The sequence below is a fragment of the Triturus cristatus genome, chromosome 5_2 (assembly GCF_964204655.1).
Source record: "Triturus cristatus chromosome 5_2, aTriCri1.1, whole genome shotgun sequence".
Lineage (NCBI taxonomy): Eukaryota > Metazoa > Chordata > Amphibia > Caudata > Salamandridae > Triturus > Triturus cristatus.
In genome coordinates this window covers 574,171,965-574,187,400 of record NC_140588.1, presented here as the reverse complement: position 1 = coordinate 574,187,400, position 15,436 = coordinate 574,171,965, and the positions used below count along the sequence as shown (strand labels likewise).

At 53.5% G+C, this 15,436-nt stretch overlaps 9 non-coding genes across 9 annotated transcripts; all 9 read left to right on the top strand.

Annotated features, from left to right (window-relative positions):
- The first annotated feature begins 1,539 nt into the window (after positions 1-1,539).
- TRNAE-UUC (transfer RNA glutamic acid (anticodon UUC)) lies at positions 1,540-1,611 on the top strand. The gene has a single exon. It is a non-coding gene; the product is annotated as a tRNA-Glu (tRNA).
- Positions 1,612-2,241: 630 nt separating this feature from the next.
- TRNAE-CUC (transfer RNA glutamic acid (anticodon CUC)) lies at positions 2,242-2,313 on the top strand. The gene has a single exon. It is a non-coding gene; the product is annotated as a tRNA-Glu (tRNA).
- Positions 2,314-4,461: 2,148 nt separating this feature from the next.
- TRNAE-CUC (transfer RNA glutamic acid (anticodon CUC)) lies at positions 4,462-4,533 on the top strand. The gene has a single exon. It is a non-coding gene; the product is annotated as a tRNA-Glu (tRNA).
- A 2,148-nt stretch (positions 4,534-6,681) lies between these two features.
- Positions 6,682-6,753, top strand: TRNAE-CUC (transfer RNA glutamic acid (anticodon CUC)). Its single transcript has one exon. It is a non-coding gene; the product is annotated as a tRNA-Glu (tRNA).
- Positions 6,754-8,199: 1,446 nt separating this feature from the next.
- TRNAE-UUC (transfer RNA glutamic acid (anticodon UUC)) lies at positions 8,200-8,271 on the top strand. Its single transcript has one exon. It is a non-coding gene; the product is annotated as a tRNA-Glu (tRNA).
- A 2,148-nt stretch (positions 8,272-10,419) lies between these two features.
- On the top strand, positions 10,420-10,491 carry TRNAE-UUC (transfer RNA glutamic acid (anticodon UUC)). The gene has a single exon. It is a non-coding gene; the product is annotated as a tRNA-Glu (tRNA).
- Positions 10,492-12,639: 2,148 nt separating this feature from the next.
- TRNAE-UUC (transfer RNA glutamic acid (anticodon UUC)) lies at positions 12,640-12,711 on the top strand. The gene has a single exon. It is a non-coding gene; the product is annotated as a tRNA-Glu (tRNA).
- Positions 12,712-13,341: 630 nt separating this feature from the next.
- TRNAE-CUC (transfer RNA glutamic acid (anticodon CUC)) lies at positions 13,342-13,413 on the top strand. The gene has a single exon. It is a non-coding gene; the product is annotated as a tRNA-Glu (tRNA).
- Positions 13,414-14,859: 1,446 nt separating this feature from the next.
- Positions 14,860-14,931, top strand: TRNAE-UUC (transfer RNA glutamic acid (anticodon UUC)). Its single transcript has one exon. It is a non-coding gene; the product is annotated as a tRNA-Glu (tRNA).
- The last annotated feature ends 505 nt before the right edge of the window (positions 14,932-15,436 follow it).

The following is a 15,436-nucleotide window of genomic DNA, read 5'->3' as shown; positions in this document are numbered from 1 at the left end:
TTTTGCTGTATGGCTGTGGGTTCCCTGGTGGTCTAGTGGTTAGGATTCGGCGCTCTCACTGCCGCGGCCCGGGTTCGATTCCCGGTCAGGGAACAGTCCTTCTTCTGCCCTTGAATGCTTTTCCTTCCCGCAGGTCAGGGCTTCTCAAAATGAATTTGCTTTTCTGACAAACAGTTTGTCTAGCATCCCGCAATCTGGCTCCTAATTTGATTTTCGCAAGGTTCCCTTTGAGTTGCTTTCCTCGGCGGGAGGAAAATCTCTTGTGCAAGGCTCTTGAGGAAGTGAGATTCTGTATTCCGAGGTGCGCTTCTTTTCGTAGGCTTCTGACCACATGGTGTGCGGCAGGAAGTCATCTTTGACAGGGCCGCAGGCTTTGTCTCCAAATGGCATCCCGGACCCACTGCAACCCAGCTTTTTGCTGAAACGGAAGTCTGGTTCAGGGTAAGAAAAAGCTGAGCTGCACGTACCGAAAGCAGCAGAGCCCAGCGGTGGAGAGGGTGTGGCCAGGGCTGTCTGATTTGCATAGTGACCAGTGGCATCTTGGGAATGTACAGGCTTTGGAGCTTAACGGGTGCTGCAGGGGTCTGCCTGGCCGGAGAAATGCCTGTCTGGCGCTCCCCTCAGGACACACGTGTCTTCCGTTCGAGCATGGAGGGTGAGGGACATGGGTCACCCTCATATACAGGGGTGTGGGCATGGGCAGGATGGGGCGTGGGGGACCCGTCAGGGCATTGCCCGTTTGGAAGCCCGTTCGGAAGGCAAGAGGAGGCGGAGGCGGGAATCTCTGCTCAATTTTTTCCCGAGGCCTGGGGACAAGCCTTTGCACATTTGATCCAGCCGGGCCTGCATCAGCAGATCCTGCTCCGATGGCAAGGGAGAGCCTGCAGGTGTAAATCAAAGAAAGGGGAGAAATCCGCAAGAGGCGGGTTAACAAATTCCAGTGGCAGGCCCATGTTCCCCAGGAAGCAAGTACTTCCTCCTGCTCCCTTCAGTGGGAAAAGACATAGGAGGTGTATTTCTCTAAGCAGGGGCTCTGCGTAGGTGGCACTGCATTGCTTTGGGAAGCATCCATGCTAAGTGCAGAGTAGCAGCAGACCCCACAGCTGAGACGTGAATTGGGACTGTTAAGGAAGGGCACTGGGAGGGTGAGGAGGGCAGAGGAAAATGCTTTAAAAAAGCATCTGCAAGTTCCTACACACCCGCTGAAAACCCATACCAGGGATGGGGCTCGAACCCATGCGGACAACTGTCCATTGGATCTTAAGTCCAACGCCTTAACCACTCGGCCACCCTGGTGAGACCCTAGGCCCTGCCTTACTCAGCTCCCTTTTCATGCTGGCTGCTCCAGCGCAGGCTGTCCAGCAAGAGGTGATTGCAGAGTAAAAAGGCTTTTGCAGGAGGATAAAGGTAATTGCTTATGACAAACACACTGTGTGACACCTAACTTTTCCCCACTCGTACTTTATGGGCAATCTATACAGTGGAGTTAGCTTAGTCACAATAAGGAAGTGAGCAAGGCAGGCTCACAAGAGCATCTCCTCCCTGGTGGTCTAGTGGCTAGGATTCGGCGCTTTCACCGCCGCGGCCCGGGTTCGATTCCCGGTCAGGGAAGATCCCTCTAAGACGTAGACGTGCGTAATTTGTCCACGCAGCTCAGCTTTTTTTAATCGAAGGTCCTTAAAAAGGCACCCCGACCTATAGACGAAAGCAGAGGAAAGGGGCTGGGTCCCCTGTGTCCCAGGTTGCTTTGCTCCCATTGCCCTCAGCCACCTTCATGCGCACGCAGTCCCCCACCCAGTCAGGTGCTCTATGTGGGCGTAAAGTGCAGTACCAGCTCATCAGAAAGGTAAATTGCTGGAAAACCCGGCTGCGATGTATACATCTACTTTGGAGCACTCTTCTCCCTTGCACTCTTGAATCGGTCATTCGCAATGTATTCTTCCAGCAAGCTGAATAACGAGGTAGGTGTGAGAAGGTGTACCAGCTGTCTTTGAGCTATCAGCGGCCACTAGGTGTCCCTCTTGTGATTTCCCGGGGATCCCGATTGTACAGGAATTCGTCGGTTCAGTAGCACGGGGGAGGGGATGGCCTGTGCTTGGAAGTGACAAACAGTCTGGTGGAATCATGAGTGTTTTTTCAAGTTCTGATTCATATTCGCTGTAGAATAAAATATGCTTTCAGCCCCCATGAGCTTTGTCACTAGGAGAGCAGTGTAGGAACTTTTGCTGTATGGCTGTGGGTTCCCTGGTGGTCTAGTGGTTAGGATTCGGCGCTCTCACCGCCGCGGCCCGGGTTCGATTCCCGGTCAGGGAACAGTCCTTCTTCTGCCCTTGAATGCTTTTCCTTCCCGCAGGTCAGGGCTTCTCAAAATGAATTTGCTTTTCTGACAAACAGTTTGCCTAGCATCCCGCAATCTGGCTCCTAATCTGATTTTCGCAAGGTTCCCTTTGAGTTGCTTTCCTCGGCGGGAGGAAAATCTCTTGTGCAAGGCTCTTGAGGAAGTGAGATTCTGTATTCCGAGGTGCGCTTCTTTTCGTAGGATTCTGACCACATGGTGTGCGGCAGGAAGTCATCTTTGACAGGGCCGCAGGCTTTGTCTCCAAATGGCATCCCGGACCCACTGCAACCCAGCTTTTTGCTGAAACGGAAGTCTGGTTCAGGGTAAGAAAAAGCTGAGCTGCACGTACCGAAAGCAGCAGAGCCCAGCGGCGGAGAGGGTGTGGCCAGGGCTGTCTGATTTGCATAGTGGCCAGTGGCATCTTGGGAATGTACAGGCTTTGGAGCCTAACGGGTGCTGCAGGGGTCTGCCTGGCCGGAGAAATGCCTGTCTGGCGCTCCCCTCAGGACACACGTGTCTTCCGTTCGAGCATGGAGGGTGAGGGACATGGGTCACCCTCATATACAGGGGTGTGGGCATGGGCAGGATGGGGTGTGGGGGACCCGTCAGGGCATTGCCCGTTTGGAAGCCCGTTCGGAAGGCAAGAGGAGGCGGAGGCGGGAATCTCTGCTCAATTTTTTCCCGAGGCCTGGGGACAAGCCTTTGCACATTTGATCCAGCCGGGCCTGCATCAGCAGATCCTGCTCCGATGGCAAGGGAGAGCCTGCAGGTGTAAATCAAAGAAAGGGGAGAAATCCGCAAGAGGCGGGTTAACAAATTCCAGTGGCAGGCCCATGTTCCCCAGGAAGCAAGTACTTCCTCCTGCTCCCTTCAGTGGGAAAAGACATAGGAGGTGTATTTCTCTAAGCAGGGGCTCTGCGTAGGTGGCACTGCATTGCTTTGGGAAGCATCCATGCTAAGTGCAGAGTAGCAGCAGACCCCACAGCTGAGACGTGAATTGGGACTGTTAAGGAAGGGCACTGGGAGGGTGAGGAGGGCAGAGGAAAATGCTTTAAAAAAGCATCTGCAAGTTCCTACACACCCGCTGAAAACCCATACCAGGGATGGGGCTCGAACCCATGCGGACAACTGTCCATTGGATCTTAAGTCCAACGCCTTAACCACTCGGCCACCCTGGTGAGACCCTAGGCCCTGCCTTACTCAGCTCCCTTTTCATGCTGGCTGCTCCAGCGCAGGCTGTCCAGCAAGAGGTGATTGCAGAGTAAAAAGGCTTTTGCAGGAGGATAAAGGTAATTGCTTATGACAAACACACTGTGTGACACCTAACTTTTCCCCACTCGTACTTTATGGGCAATCTATACAGTGGAGTTAGCTTAGTCACAATAAGGAAGTGAGCAAGGCAGGCTCACAAGAGCATCTCCTCCCTGGTGGTCTAGTGGCTAAGATTCGGCGCTTTCACCGCCGCGGCCCGGGTTCGATTCCCGGTCAGGGAAGATCCCTCTAAGACGTAGACGTGCGTAATTTGTCCACGCAGCTCAGCTTTTTTTAATCGAAGGTCCTTAAAAAGGCACCCCGACCTATAGACGAAAGCAGAGGAAAGGGGCTGGGTCCCCTGTGTCCCAGGTTGCTTTGCTCCCATTGCCCTCAGCCACCTTCATGCGCACGCAGTCCCCCACCCAGTCAGGTGCTCTATGTGGGCGTAAAGTGCAGTACCAGCTCATCAGAAAGGTAAATTGCTGGAAAACCCGGCTGCGATGTATACATCTACTTTGGAGCACTCTTCTCCCTTGCACTCTTGAATCGGTCATTCGCAATGTATTCTTCCAGCAAGCTGAATAACGAGGTAGGTGTGAGAAGGTGTACCAGCTGTCTTTGAGCTATCAGCGGCCACTAGGTGTCCCTCTTGTGATTTCCCGGGGATCCCGATTGTACAGGAATTCGTCGGTTCAGTAGCACGGGGGAGGGGATGGCCTGTGCTTGGAAGTGACAAACAGTCTGGTGGAATCATGAGTGTTTTTTCAAGTTCTGATTCATATTCGCTGTAGAATAAAATATGCTTTCAGCCCCCATGAGCTTTGTCACTAGGAGAGCAGTGTAGGAACTTTTGCTGTATGGCTGTGGGTTCCCTGGTGGTCTAGTGGTTAGGATTCGGCGCTCTCACCGCCGCGGCCCGGGTTCGATTCCCGGTCAGGGAACAGTCCTTCTTCTGCCCTTGAATGCTTTTCCTTCCCGCAGGTCAGGGCTTCTCAAAATGAATTTGCTTTTCTGACAAACAGTTTGCCTAGCATCCCGCAATCTGGCTCCTAATTTGATTTTCGCAAGGTTCCCTTTGAGTTGCTTTCCTCGGCGGGAGGAAAATCTCTTGTGCAAGGCTCTTGAGGAAGTGAGATTCTGTATTCCGAGGTGCGCTTCTTTTCGTAGGCTTCTGACCACATGGTGTGCGGCAGGAAGTCATCTTTGACAGGGCCGCAGGCTTTGTCTCCAAATGGCATCCCGGACCCACTGCAACCCACCTTTTTGCTGAAACGGAAGTCTGGTTCAGGGTAAGAAAAAGCTGAGCTGCACGTACCGAAAGCAGCAGAGCCCAGCGGCGGAGAGGGTGTGGCCAGGGCTGTCTGATTTGCATAGTGGCCAGTGGCATCTTGGGAATGTACAGGCTTTGGAGCCTAACGGGTGCTGCAGGGGTCTGCCTGGCCGGAGAAATGCCTGTCTGGCGCTCCCCTCAGGACACACGTGTCTTCCGTTCGAGCATGGAGGGTGAGGGACATGGGTCACCCTCATATACAGGGGTGTGGGCATGGGCAGGATGGGGTGTGGGGGACCCGTCAGGGCATTGCCCGTTTGGAAGCCCGTTCGGAAGGCAAGAGGAGGCGGAGGCGGGAATCTCTGCTCAATTGTTTCCCGAGGCCTGGGGACAAGCCTTTGCACATTTGATCCAGCCGGGCCTGCATCAGCAGATCCTGCTCCGATGGCAAGGGAGAGCCTGCAGGTGTAAATCAAAGAAAGGGGAGAAATCCGCAAGAGGCGGGTTAACAAATTCCAGTGGCAGGCCCATGTTCCCCAGGAAGCAAGTACTTCCTCCTGCTCCCTTCAGTGGGAAAAGACATAGGAGGTGTATTTCTCTAAGCAGGGGCTCTGCGTAGGTGGCACTGCATTGCTTTGGGAAGCATCCATGCTAAGTGCAGAGTAGCAGCAGACCCCACAGCTGAGACGTGAATTGGGACTGTTAAGGAAGGGCACTGGGAGGGTGAGGAGGGCAGAGGAAAATGCTTTAAAAAAGCATCTGCAAGTTCCTACACACCCGCTGAAAACCCATACCAGGGATGGGGCTCGAACCCATGCGGACAACTGTCCATTGGATCTTAAGTCCAACGCCTTAACCACTCGGCCACCCTGGTGAGACCCTAGGCCCTGCCTTACTCAGCTCCCTTTTCATGCTGGCTGCTCCAGCGCAGGCTGTCCAGCAAGAGGTGATTGCAGAGTAAAAAGGCTTTTGCAGGAGGATAAAGGTAATTGCTTATGACAAACACACTGTGTGACACCTAACTTTTCCCCACTCGTACTTTATGGGCAATCTATACAGTGGAGTTAGCTTAGTCACAATAAGGAAGTGAGCAAGGCAGGCTCACAAGAGCATCTCCTCCCTGGTGGTCTAGTGGCTAGGATTCCGCGCTTTCACCGCCGCGGCCCGGGTTCGATTCCCGGTCAGGGAAGATCCCTCTAAGACGTAGACGTGCGTAATTTGTCCACGCAGCTCAGCTTTTTTTAATCGAAGGTCCTTAAAAAGGCACCCCGACCTATAGACGAAAGCAGAGGAAAGGGGCTGGGTCCCCTGTGTCCCAGGTTGCTTTGCTCTCATTGCCCTCAGCCACCTTCATGCGCACGCAGTCCCCCACCCAGTCAGGTGCTCTATGTGGGCGTAAAGTGCAGTACCAGCTCATCAGAAAGGTAAATTGCTGGAAAACCCGGCTGCGATGTATACATCTACTTTGGAGCACTCTTCTCCCTTGCACTCTTGAATCGGTCATTCGCAATGTATTCTTCCAGCAAGCTGAATAACGAGGTAGGTGTGAGAAGGTGTACCAGCTGTCTTTGAGCTATCAGCGGCCACTAGGTGTCCCTCTTGTGATTTCCCGGGGATCCCGATTGTACAGGAATTCGTCGGTTCAGTAGCACGGGGGAGGGGATGGCCTGTGCTTGGAAGTGACAAACAGTCTGGTGGAATCATGAGTGTTTTTTCAAGTTCTGATTCATATTCGCTGTAGAATAAAATATGCTTTCAGCCCCCATGAGCTTTGTCACTACGAGAGCAGTGTAGGAACTTTTGCTGTATGGCTGTGGGTTCCCTGGTGGTCTAGTGGTTAGGATTCGGCGCTCTCACCGCCGCGGCCCGGGTTCGATTCCCGGTCAGGGAACAGTCCTTCTTCTGCCCTTGAATGCTTTTCCTTCCCGCAGGTCAGGGCTTCTCAAAATGAATTTGCTTTTCTGACAAACAGTTTGCCTAGCATCCCGCAATCTGGCTCCTAATTTGATTTTCGCAAGGTTCCCTTTGAGTTGCTTTCCTCGGCGGGAGGAAAATCTCTTGTGCAAGGCTCTTGAGGAAGTGAGATTCTGTATTCCGAGGTGCGCTTCTTTTCGTAGGCTTCTGACCACATGGTGTGCGGCAGGAAGTCATCTTTGACAGGGCCGCAGGCTTTGTCTCCAAATGGCATCCCGGACCCACTGCAACCCACCTTTTTGCTGAAACGGAAGTCTGGTTCAGGGTAAGAAAAAGCTGAGCTGCACGTACCGAAAGCAGCAGAGCCCAGCGGCGGAGAGGGTGTGGCCAGGGCTGTCTGATTTGCATAGTGACCAGTGGCATCTTGGGAATGTACAGGCTTTGGAGCCTAACGGGTGCTGCAGGGGTCTGCCTGGCCGGAGAAATGCCTGTCTGGCGCTCCCCTCAGGACACACGTGTCTTCCGTTCGAGCATGGAGGGTGAGGGACATGGGTCACCCTCATATACAGGGGTGTGGGCATGGGCAGGATGGGGCGTGGGGGACCCGTCAGGGCATTGCCCGTTTGGAAGCCCGTTCGGAAGGCAAGAGGAGGCGGAGGCGGGAATCTCTGCTCAATTTTTTCCCGAGGCCTGGGGACAAGCCTTTGCACATTTGATCCTGCCGGGCCTGCATCAGCAGATCCTGCTCCGATGGCAAGGGAGAGCCTGCAGGTGTAAATCAAAGAAAGGGGAGAAATCCGCAAGAGGCGGGTTAACAAATTCCAGTGGCAGGCCCATGTTCCCCAGGAAGCAAGTACTTCCTCCTGCTCCCTTCAGTGGGAAAAGACATAGGAGGTGTATTTCTCTAAGCAGGGGCTCTGCGTAGGTGGCACTGCATTGCTTTGGGAAGCATCCATGCTAAGTGCAGAGTAGCAGCAGACCCCACAGCTGAGACGTGAATTGGGACTGTTAAGGAAGGGCACTGGGAGGGTGAGGAGGGCAGAGGAAAATGCTTTACAAAAGCATCTGCAAGTTCCTACACACCCGCTGAAAACCCATACCAGGGATGGGGCTCGAACCCATGCGGACAACTGTCCATTGGATCTTAAGTCCAACGCCTTAACCACTCGGCCACCCTGGTGAGACCCTAGGCCCTGCCTTACTCAGCTTCCTTTTCATGCTGGCTGCTCCAGCGCAGGCTGTCCAGCAAGAGGTGATTGCAGAGTAAAAAGGCTTTTGCAGGAGGATAAAGGTAATTGCTTATGACAAACACACTGTGTGACACCTAACTTTTCCCCACTCGTACTTTATGGGCAATCTATACAGTGGAGTTAGCTTAGTCACAATAAGGAAGTGAGCAAGGCAGGCTCACAAGAGCATCTCCTCCCTGGTGGTCTAGTGGCTAGGATTCGGCGCTTTCACCGCCGCGGCCCGGGTTCGATTCCCGGTCAGGGAAGATCCCTCTAAGACGTAGACGTGCGTAATTTGTCCACGCAGCTCAGCTTTTTTTAATCGAAGGTCCTTAAAAAGGCACCCCGACCTATAGACGAAAGCAGAGGAAAGGGGCTGGGTCCCCTGTGTCCCAGGTTGCTTTGCTCCCATTGCCCTCAGCCACCTTCATGCGCACGCAGTCCCCCACCCAGTCAGGTGCTCTATGTGGGCGTAAAGTGCAGTACCAGCTCATCAGAAAGGTAAATTGCTGGAAAACCCGGCTGCGATGTATACATCTACTTTGGAGCACTCTTCTCCCTTGCACTCTTGAATCGGTCATTCGCAATGTATTCTTCCAGCAAGCTGAATAACGAGGTAGGTGTGAGAAGGTGTACCAGCTGTCTTTGAGCTATCAGCGGCCACTAGGTGTCCCTCTTGTGATTTCCCGGGGATCCCGATTGTACAGGAATTCGTCGGTTCAGTAGCACGGGGGAGGGGATGGCCTGTGCTTGGAAGTGACAAACAGTCTGGTGGAATCATGTGTGTTTTTTCAAGTTCTGATTCATATTCGCTGTAGAATAAAATATGCTTTCAGCCCCCATGAGCTTTGTCACTAGGAGAGCAGTGTAGGAACTTTTGCTGTATGGCTGTGGGTTCCCTGGTGGTCTAGTGGTTAGGATTCGGCGCTCTCACTGCCGCGGCCCGGGTTCGATTCCCAGTCAGGGAACAGTCCTTCTTCTGCCCTTGAATGCTTTTCCTTCCCGCAGGTCAGGGCTTCTCAAAATGAATTTGCTTTTCTGACAAACAGTTTGTCTAGCATCCCGCAATCTGGCTCCTAATTTGATTTTCGCAAGGTTCCCTTTGAGTTGCTTTCCTCGGCGGGAGGAAAATCTCTTGTGCAAGGCTCTTGAGGAAGTGAGATTCTGTATTCCGAGGTGCGCTTCTTTTCGTAGGCTTCTGACCACATGGTGTGCGGCAGGAAGTCATCTTTGACAGGGCCGCAGGCTTTGTCTCCAAATGGCATCCCGGACCCACTGCAACCCAGCTTTTTGCTGAAACGGAAGTCTGGTTCAGGGTAAGAAAAAGCTGAGCTGCACGTACCGAAAGCAGCAGAGCCCAGCGGTGGAGAGGGTGTGGCCAGGGCTGTCTGATTTGCATAGTGACCAGTGGCATCTTGGGAATGTACAGGCTTTGGAGCTTAACGGGTGCTGCAGGGGTCTGCCTGGCCGGAGAAATGCCTGTCTGGCGCTCCCCTCAGGACACACGTGTCTTCCGTTCGAGCATGGAGGGTGAGGGACATGGGTCACCCTCATATACAGGGGTGTGGGCATGGGCAGGATGGGGCGTGGGGGACCCGTCAGGGCATTGCCCGTTTGGAAGCCCGTTCGGAAGGCAAGAGGAGGCGGAGGCGGGAATCTCTGCTCAATTTTTTCCCGAGGCCTGGGGACAAGCCTTTGCACATTTGATCCAGCCGGGCCTGCATCAGCAGATCCTGCTCCGATGGCAAGGGAGAGCCTGCAGGTGTAAATCAAAGAAAGGGGAGAAATCCGCAAGAGGCGGGTTAACAAATTCCAGTGGCAGGCCCATGTTCCCCAGGAAGCAAGTACTTCCTCCTGCTCCCTTCAGTGGGAAAAGACATAGGAGGTGTATTTCTCTAAGCAGGGGCTCTGCGTAGGTGGCACTGCATTGCTTTGGGAAGCATCCATGCTAAGTGCAGAGTAGCAGCAGACCCCACAGCTGAGACGTGAATTGGGACTGTTAAGGAAGGGCACTGGGAGGGTGAGGAGGGCAGAGGAAAATGCTTTAAAAAAGCATCTGCAAGTTCCTACACACCCGCTGAAAACCCATACCAGGGATGGGGCTCGAACCCATGCGGACAACTGTCCATTGGATCTTAAGTCCAACGCCTTAACCACTCGGCCACCCTGGTGAGACCCTAGGCCCTGCCTTACTCAGCTCCCTTTTCATGCTGGCTGCTCCAGCGCAGGCTGTCCAGCAAGAGGTGATTGCAGAGTAAAAAGGCTTTTGCAGGAGGATAAAGGTAATTGCTTATGACAAACACACTGTGTGACACCTAACTTTTCCCCACTCGTACTTTATGGGCAATCTATACAGTGGAGTTAGCTTAGTCACAATAAGGAAGTGAGCAAGGCAGGCTCACAAGAGCATCTCCTCCCTGGTGGTCTAGTGGCTAGGATTCGGCGCTTTCACCGCCGCGGCCCGGGTTCGATTCCCGGTCAGGGAAGATCCCTCTAAGACGTAGACGTGCGTAATTTGTCCACGCAGCTCAGCTTTTTTTAATCGAAGGTCCTTAAAAAGGCACCCCGACCTATAGACGAAAGCAGAGGAAAGGGGCTGGGTCCCCTGTGTCCCAGGTTGCTTTGCTCCCATTGCCCTCAGCCACCTTCATGCGCACGCAGTCCCCCACCCAGTCAGGTGCTCTATGTGGGCGTAAAGTGCAGTACCAGCTCATCAGAAAGGTAAATTGCTGGAAAACCCGGCTGCGATGTATACATCTACTTTGGAGCACTCTTCTCCCTTGCACTCTTGAATCGGTCATTCGCAATGTATTCTTCCAGCAAGCTGAATAACGAGGTAGGTGTGAGAAGGTGTACCAGCTGTCTTTGAGCTATCAGCGGCCACTAGGTGTCCCTCTTGTGATTTCCCGGGGATCCCGATTGTACAGGAATTCGTCGGTTCAGTAGCACGGGGGAGGGGATGGCCTGTGCTTGGAAGTGACAAACAGTCTGGTGGAATCATGAGTGTTTTTTCAAGTTCTGATTCATATTCGCTGTAGAATAAAATATGCTTTCAGCCCCCATGAGCTTTGTCACTAGGAGAGCAGTGTAGGAACTTTTGCTGTATGGCTGTGGGTTCCCTGGTGGTCTAGTGGTTAGGATTCGGCGCTCTCACTGCCGCGGCCCGGGTTCGATTCCCGGTCAGGGAACAGTCCTTCTTCTGCCCTTGAATGCTTTTCCTTCCCGCAGGTCAGGGCTTCTCAAAATGAATTTGCTTTTCTGACAAACAGTTTGCCTAGCATCCCGCAATCTGGCTCCTAATCTGATTTTCGCAAGGTTCCCTTTGAGTTGCTTTCCTCGGCGGGAGGAAAATCTCTTGTGCAAGGCTCTTGAGGAAGTGAGATTCTGTATTCCGAGGTGCGCTTCTTTTCGTAGGCTTCTGACCACATGGTGTGCGGCAGGAAGTCATCTTTGACAGGGCCGCAGGCTTTGTCTCCAAATGGCATCCCGGACCCACTGCAACCCAGCTTTTTGCTGAAACGGAAGTCTGGTTCAGGGTAAGAAAAAGCTGAGCTGCACGTACCGAAAGCAGCAGAGCCCAGCGGTGGAGAGGGTGTGGCCAGGGCTGTCTGATTTGCATAGTGACCAGTGGCATCTTGGGAATGTACAGGCTTTGGAGCTTAACGGGTGCTGCAGGGGTCTGCCTGGCCGGAGAAATGCCTGTCTGGCGCTCCCCTCAGGACACACGTGTCTTCCGTTCGAGCATGGAGGGTGAGGGACATGGGTCACCCTCATATACAGGGGTGTGGGCATGGGCAGGATGGGGCGTGGGGGACCCGTCAGGGCATTGCCCGTTTGGAAGCCCGTTCGGAAGGCAAGAGGAGGCGGAGGCGGGAATCTCTGCTCAATTTTTTCCCGAGGCCTGGGGACAAGCCTTTGCACATTTGATCCAGCCGGGCCTGCATCAGCAGATCCTGCTCCGATGGCAAGGGAGAGCCTGCAGGTGTAAATCAAAGAAAGGGGAGAAATCCGCAAGAGGCGGGTTAACAAATTCCAGTGGCAGGCCCATGTTCCCCAGGAAGCAAGTACTTCCTCCTGCTCCCTTCAGTGGGAAAAGACATAGGAGGTGTATTTCTCTAAGCAGGGGCTCTGCGTAGGTGGCACTGCATTGCTTTGGGAAGCATCCATGCTAAGTGCAGAGTAGCAGCAGACCCCACAGCTGAGACGTGAATTGGGACTGTTAAGGAAGGGCACTGGGAGGGTGAGGAGGGCAGAGGAAAATGCTTTAAAAAAGCATCTGCAAGTTCCTACACACCCGCTGAAAACCCATACCAGGGATGGGGCTCGAACCCATGCGGACAACTGTCCATTGGATCTTAAGTCCAACGCCTTAACCACTCGGCCACCCTGGTGAGACCCTAGGCCCTGCCTTACTCAGCTCCCTTTTCATGCTGGCTGCTCCAGCGCAGGCTGTCCAGCAAGAGGTGATTGCAGAGTAAAAAGGCTTTTGCAGGAGGATAAAGGTAATTGCTTATGACAAACACACTGTGTGACACCTAACTTTTCCCCACTCGTACTTTATGGGCAATCTATACAGTGGAGTTAGCTTAGTCACAATAAGGAAGTGAGCAAGGCAGGCTCACAAGAGCATCTCCTCCCTGGTGGTCTAGTGGCTAGGATTCGGCGCTTTCACCGCCGCGGCCCGGGTTCGATTCCCGGTCAGGGAAGATCCCTCTAAGACGTAGACGTGCGTAATTTGTCCACGCAGCTCAGCTTTTTTTAATCGAAGGTCCTTAAAAAGGAACCCCGACCTATAGACGAAAGCAGAGGAAAGGGGCTGGGTCCCCTGTGTCCCAGGTTGCTTTGCTCCCATTGCCCTCAGCCACCTTCATGCGCACGCAGTCCCCCACCCAGTCAGGTGCTCTATGTGGGCGTAAAGTGCAGTACCAGCTCATCAGAAAGGTAAATTGCTGGAAAACCCGGCTGCGATGTATACATCTACTTTGGAGCACTCTTCTCCCTTGCACTCTTGAATCGGTCATTCGCAATGTATTCTTCCAGCAAGCTGAATAACGAGGTAGGTGTGAGAAGGTGTACCAGCTGTCTTTGAGCTATCAGCGGCCGCTAGGTGTCCCTCTTGTGATTTCCCGGGGATCCCGATTGTACAGGAATTCGTCGGTTCAGTAGCACGGGGGAGGGGATGGCCTGTGCTTGGAAGTGACAAACAGTCTGGTGGAATCATGTGTGTTTTTTCAAGTTCTGATTCATATTCGCTGTAGAATAAAATATGCTTTCAGCCCCCATGAGCTTTGTCACTAGGAGAGCAGTGTAGGAACTTTTGCTGTATGGCTGTGGGTTCCCTGGTGGTCTAGTGGTTAGGATTCGGCGCTCTCACCGCCGCGGCCCGGGTTCGATTCCCGGTCAGGGAACAGTCCTTCTTCTGCCCTTGAATGCTTTTCCTTCCCGCAGGTCAGGGCTTCTCAAAATGAATTTGCTTTTCTGACAAACAGTTTGCCTAGCATCCCGCAATCTGGCTCCTAATCTGATTTTCGCAAGGTTCCCTTTGAGTTGCTTTCCTCGGCGGGAGGAAAATCTCTTGTGCAAGGCTCTTGAGGAAGTGAGATTCTGTATTCCGAGGTGCGCTTCTTTTCGTAGGATTCTGACCACATGGTGTGCGGCAGGAAGTCATCTTTGACAGGGCCGCAGGCTTTGTCTCCAAATGGCATCCCGGACCCACTGCAACCCAGCTTTTTGCTGAAACGGAAGTCTGGTTCAGGGTAAGAAAAAGCTGAGCTGCACGTACCGAAAGCAGCAGAGCCCAGCGGCGGAGAGGGTGTGGCCAGGGCTGTCTGATTTGCATAGTGGCCAGTGGCATCTTGGGAATGTACAGGCTTTGGAGCCTAACGGGTGCTGCAGGGGTCTGCCTGGCCGGAGAAATGCCTGTCTGGCGCTCCCCTCAGGACACACGTGTCTTCCGTTCGAGCATGGAGGGTGAGGGACATGGGTCACCCTCATATACAGGGGTGTGGGCATGGGCAGGATGGGGTGTGGGGGACCCGTCAGGGCATTGCCCGTTTGGAAGCCCGTTCGGAAGGCAAGAGGAGGCGGAGGCGGGAATCTCTGCTCAATTTTTTCCCGAGGCCTGGGGACAAGCCTTTGCACATTTGATCCAGCCGGGCCTGCATCAGCAGATCCTGCTCCGATGGCAAGGGAGAGCCTGCAGGTGTAAATCAAAGAAAGGGGAGAAATCCACAAGAGGCGGGTTAACAAATTCCAGTGGCAGGCCCATGTTCCCCAGGAAGCAAGTACTTCCTCCTGCTCCCTTCAGTGGGAAAAGACATAGGAGGTGTATTTCTCTAAGCAGGGGCTCTGCGTAGGTGGCACTGCATTGCTTTGGGAAGCATCCATGCTAAGTGCAGAGTAGCAGCAGACCCCACAGCTGAGACGTGAATTGGGACTGTTAAGGAAGGGCACTGGGAGGGTGAGGAGGGCAGAGGAAAATGCTTTACAAAAGCATTTGCAAGTTCCTACACACCCGCTGAAAACCCATACCAGGGATGGGGCTCGAACCCATGCGGACAACTGTCCATTGGATCTTAAGTCCAACGCCTTAACAACTCGGCCACCCTGGTGAGACCCTAGGCCCTGCCTTACTCAGCTCCCTTTTCATGCTGGCTGCTCCAGCGCAGGCTGTCCAGCAAGAGGTGATTGCAGAGTAAAAAGGCTTTTGCAGGAGGATAAAGGTAATTGCTTATGACAAACACACTGTGTGACACCTAACTTTTCCCCACTCTTACTTTATGGGCAATCTATACAGTGGAGTTAGCTTAGTCACAATAAGGAAGTGAGCAAGGCAGGCTCACAAGAGCATCTCCTCCCTGGTGGTCTAGTGGCTAGGATTCGGCGCTTTCACCGCCGCGGCCCGGGTTCGATTCCCGGTCAGGGAAGATCCCTCTAAGACGTAGACGTGCGTAATTTGTCCACGCAGCTCAGCTTTTTTTAATCGAAGGTCCTTAAAAAGGCACCCCGACCTATAGACGAAAGCAGAGGAAAGGGGCTGGGTCCCCTGTGTCCCAGGTTGCTTTGCTCCCATTGCCCTCAGCCACCTTCATGCGCACGCAGTCCCCCACCCAGTCAGGTGCTCTATGTGGGCGTAAAGTGCAGTACCAGCTCATCAGAAAGGTAAATTGCTGGAAAACCCGGCTGCGATGTATACATCTACTTTGGAGCACTCTTCTCCCTTGCACTCTTAAATCGGTCATTCGCAATGTATTCTTCCAGCAAGCTGAATAACGAGGTAGGTGTGAGAAGGTGTACCAGCTGTCTTTGAGCTATCAGCGGCCACTAGGTGTCCCTCTTGTGATTTCCCGGGGATCCCGATTGTACAGGAATTCGTCGGTTCAGTAGCACGGGGGAGGGGATGGCCTGTGCTTGGAAGTGACAAACAGTCTG